The following is a 5,513-nucleotide window of genomic DNA, read 5'->3' as shown; positions in this document are numbered from 1 at the left end:
CATCATATGATTATCTCAGTAATTTTTGTACTGCCATTTTGCATTTTGTAAGGTGGATAATTAAATTATAAATATCTATGTCATAATTTGTTAGTGCATTTTGATATTTTGGTACAAAATCATAAAGTATTTGATCAGATTTTAATAAAGTATTATACATAGCAAGGTTTTTTTTAGTTGTCTACAACATTTCAACCAATATAATTTATTGCATTTGATTATTATTTTCAATAATTTGTTGATTAAATCTTATGTGACATAATACCGTGAAAGTATATGTACTTTTTTACTTCTTTTTATCTCTAATCCAATACGATGTCATTGAAGTCGGAAAATATATCAATATTGTTTTTACTTCCGTAAACAATGTGTTGTTATCTATTGTTGTTTGTTTGAGTTTAATGTATATAATTATTATATAACTGTAATATATATGAATCAGAGCAACTATTTATTAGATATAAACATATATAAAAAATTTAAGCTCCACCCGCCTTCAAGTACTGGAAACTATGACTGCTCTTGCGGAACCGATACAGAAATTGATGCTCTTTTTAAATTGTTTACCTTAGTTATGGGGACTTTTGATTATTATTTGCACTTCTTTATAAGTTTGTTACTAATAAAGATATTTTAATTTTTTTTATAATTATGTAAATAATACTGCGATAATTTTAAAATTTAAATTTGTTGTTATTATGTAGGGTTAGATATTTTTCCACTTTAGTGGTTGATTAACAGTGCAGTTAATAATATAGGGAAAAATAGTTTTAGTTATAAAATAGATTATTTTTGTTTGTTACTAATCTACTTATAATGCAACATATATTACCGATAGGGGAAAAGTTTTTAATTATTTTTAAAGGGATCAGATTTTATTGCTTAGTATAAAATTAAAGAATATGAATGTCAATTTATATTAAAAAGTGTATAATATATATAAATTGAACTAATTGATAAAAAATTTTGTTTGATGTGTTCGTCACTATTTACAGTGAAAAATGCATGTAATATTTTCTTTTGTCTCTAATCTAATATGATGTCATTCATGTTGGAAAATATATCAAGGCTTAATTCCTTAAAAAATCCCCACCTAACAATTTTTTTTCGTTTATACCCTGACCTTGTAAAAACATCATTTGTACCCAATTTTGGATTTTTATGTTTCATCCCTACCCAAAAGCATTAAATTGTACTCTTTTCATTTGGAAAAGAGTTTAAAACATACTTTTGTCTATTTTAAAATATACAAATAAATTCTTAAATTTAAAAAATAATCAAATACATCCAAATAATTAATTAATTTTTTTAATTTTATAAAATAATTAAAAAATTCAAAAAAAATTATTATTATTTTTAATTTTTTGTCGGAAATATTTTTAAAAAAAATTAAAAAAAAGTAAAAAAAATCGGAAATATTTTTTTAAAGAAATATTATTATTTTTAATTTTTTAAAGAAGATGGTATTTTTGTATTATTAATAACATTAATATCTAAATAGTATATAAGTTAAAAATGAAGGATTGTTTTAAACTTTTTTTCAAATGAAAAAAGTACAATTTAATGCTTTTGGGTAGAAATGAAACATAAAAACTCAGAATTGGGTACAAATGGTGTTTTTACAAGGTCAGGGTATAAACGAAAAAAAAATACAAGGTGGGATTTTTTTAAGAAATTAAGCCATATATCAATACTGTTTTACTTTTAATATAAGTATATCAATGTCACTTTCACTATAAACAATGTGTCGTTATATATTGTTGTTTGTTTAAATTTAATGTACAGTATAATTATAATATGAAATTATGTAATTATTTTAAAAATCTAAATATACATAAAAAAAATCTAAAGATCATCATTTATAAAAAAATAATATATTTTCTTAATTTTTATCGTTTATATTAACATTACTTTATCATATCTTGCAATATTTAATATTTATGGATAAAGATGAAAGCTTAAAGTTAAAATAAAAAAAATTCACGAAAAAATTATTATAAAAATTGTAATCATGAAAAAAAAAATTTCTCCTAATACTTGTATCTTTTTCTTATATATTTGTCATAGTTATTGCACTTTCACTTCTACTTTAATTTAAACTTTTACTTTTAATTAAAGCCCAATATTTGCCGAAATTATTTTAATCTTTTTAAATTGATATAAAAAAATTTATTTTATAATGTTTAAATTTTAAACTCAGTATTGTATTCAATTTCTATAATAACTATTTTATTATGCCATAGTAATATAATTTATTTGATTAGTATATTAATAAGCTGTCATAATACTAAATTAATTAATTTTCCAAACTAACGAAATTATTAACAAATAAAATTTAGGGATTAAAGTGCAACTTTTAATATATAAAAGGACGACAATTGACTCTCTAATAATTAATATATATGGTGGATTAAAAGTTTATTAATTATTAGAATTATTAATTTATTGAATTTATATAGAAAAAATTATAAAATATGTTATAAAATATTTGCATCCGTAGATCTAATACTAATGTTATATTATATAAAAGCCAAATAACACTTCACATCAGTCAATCCAAAAAATAATGCACTTAAAAAAATATCAAATTGATATTAAATAAAATAATTATCAAAATGTTGTATTTATAAAGTAAAAATAATTTTTAATATCTTTTTATACTATGGATGCTTAACTTGCTTTTACTTGCTCATTTAATAACTTTTCTTGAATTGTTTTCTCAAATGAACAAAAAAGTTATAATTTAATGGTATTTCAGATTTCATCTTACGATTAATGTTGCTCTGAATAAATCATCACCGATGAACCTTGAGAAAGATACAGTGAGAATAGCAAGAGACAAATATAGTGAGAATGACAAACAAACAAGAAATTACACATTTGTTTCTTAAAAAATACCCATATATAAATTAAATTGAATTATTATATTTATATGTAAATATATATACTTTTTCAGAAAAAATCTCTCTAATAATTGATATTTATATAGAATATATTTTAAATTTTATTAATTATTAAATAATAGAATTATTAATTATTCGATAACGAAATTGGTTCCCTCATTTTTTATTAATTATTAAAATTATTAATTTATTAAATATTAACTATTAAAACGTCTACTGTATATGTATTAATTTTCCACCTAATTTGACTTATTAGGCATTTCTCTTACTGAAGTAGAGCTTAGCAATCTTAACTTCATTAGACATTTATGCTTGTTGGCATAATAATCATTACCTTTTGTTTTGTTGACTTTTCTGTATCATTACTTCGTGTATAATTCAATTTGTTCTACTCTCTTAGCCCAAACAACTTAAACTGAAACGACAAGGAGTGTTAATATTGTCGTTTAACATTCATGTAGTTTCGATTTAGAAATCATATATAGTATAATATAATGGTGTCAATAACTAAAATATTTATCATTATTAAATGTGTTATAATTTTGTTAGATCTATCCATTTATGACGTTGATAGAGATATTCCATTTGTTGGTCATCCTATATCAAAACGATTCAATTGAAATATGTTAGACATGCTTTTTCATTTTCTTGTTACAAAAATTTGATCCATTAAAAAGGATTAGCGTACAACCTTGAAAGTTATATAACTGTATTTAAGCATATGCACTTTCAAATTCTAACTAACAAATAATAATGAAACAAAAAAAAAATTACAAGTAGAAGATTAATTGAAATGAGAAAAATTAAGCCGAAAGTTCCGCTATCACAATTAATATAATTTTGTTGGTGCGAAGGTCTTAATTTTGGACCGCTAACACATCTTCAAGAGGATTCGAAAGATAGATCTTACATCAAATCGTTAAAACAAACATTAAAATAATTTTGATCTTCAACGTTTCATAAATTAAAAGGTTTTAATAAAATGAGACATTTTTTTGAATATGTAAGTCAAAAAGACTTAAAAAATTTTGATCCGACAAAAAATCATTCACATAAAAATAAAAAAACAACCTTGATAAACAAGAATTTTCAACAAGCTTTTAAAATTGAATTACGAAAGAATAAGAACCTCTAATTTTAGAGTGATTATTGAAAGAAAAAAACAACTAATGTTATTTAAATAGAGATTTTTACACAAATATTAGGAATATCCAAAATATTTACAAAAATACTATAAAAAAATTTATTTTACAAAAATACAACCCTTAATAACAAAAATATTATATTTTGATATTTATTTACGATTATACGCCCAAAAATAATCCTGACTCGAATCTTTAAATTTATGAATGGGAACCGTATTATTTTGATGCTTTAATCTGATTCAGCGGTCAAATTCACACTTGACTTCTTAGTAAACAAAAAGTTAACCAACAAACATTATAAGGATTAATCTAGAGGTTACGAAACAATCCAGAGATTATAGGATAAAAAACACAGAACTTTAGTTTTTGATTGATTGATTGAATGATAAAAAGTAATACAAATAAATGCTTAATTATTTATAGCCATCATAGTCTAAAGGTCCTAATTTGAATCTAACTCCTATTTCTAATAAAAAAAATAATCCTAATAAGATTTAATCTCTTATTGAAAGTAAAATGGCTTGCATAAACCTTAACCCTAAATAAGCCAATTTGATTCCTCTGGAGCTCTGCTTTTGGGCCGGCATAAACTATAGTGTTTTATTAGAGAAAAAAGAGTGACATTTTCTTTTCAAAACTCACGTAAAAAGTTCATATAACACGTTCTTTCACGTAGAAAATTACCGAACAATATCTTGACTCAAAAACAACAATAATTATTGTTAATTGACATCTCTGCGTTTTCGTAATTGAATTATAATTAACTAGAACATCGTGTATTGCAGTTTTGAATTGAAATTTTCGTCATTAATCTAAAAATCAGGACCGCCATTACCTAATTCTATAAGAAGTTTAAGAGATTTCAGACTTGAGAATTTTTGATACGAACCTTCAGCGATAGGCTATACGAACTCTTAATGCAACGCCCAAAAACCCGTATAATTACTAAGCTAAAAACCCAATACCTATCTGATTCAAAACCCTAGGATCACTCTAGATCAAATTATAAAGATCAAGTGTAAATAGAACCTAAAAGATTAAGTTTTTTAAATCCTAATTACTAGCACGCCACAAAGATTGATCAGATCTTTGATAAGTGAAAAGCATTCAATATGAATACAAGAATAAAACAAGGGTTTCTATGAAACAAATATCGATATATCGTAATCTGATTGTAAAACCCTAAAACAAAGTATTTATAATGTCTCAGCCCCCAATGGCATACTTGTAAATAAGTAAAATTCGAAATAATAAACCCTAGTCTTGAATATGGGCTTTAAGTATGTTATACAAAGCCCATTCTTCAGAATCTTCATTTGAATAAGTTTGAAGATTAGCCCAGCCTTGTATATAACCATTTAAGGTCTCTTGAAGCTTCTTGGCCCGTGACCTTGTAATTGGTCCTTGGGATAAACTCAACGGATCTTGGATATGCATTCTGCCCTCTTCATCAAGCCCATCAAAA

The sequence above is a fragment of the Mercurialis annua genome, linkage group LG1-X (genome assembly GCF_937616625.2).
Source record: "Mercurialis annua linkage group LG1-X, ddMerAnnu1.2, whole genome shotgun sequence".
In the NCBI taxonomy this organism is placed as follows: domain Eukaryota; kingdom Viridiplantae; phylum Streptophyta; class Magnoliopsida; order Malpighiales; family Euphorbiaceae; genus Mercurialis; species Mercurialis annua.
The sequence above is the reverse complement of the archived record's forward strand: the minus strand, read 5'-3'. Positions refer to the sequence as shown.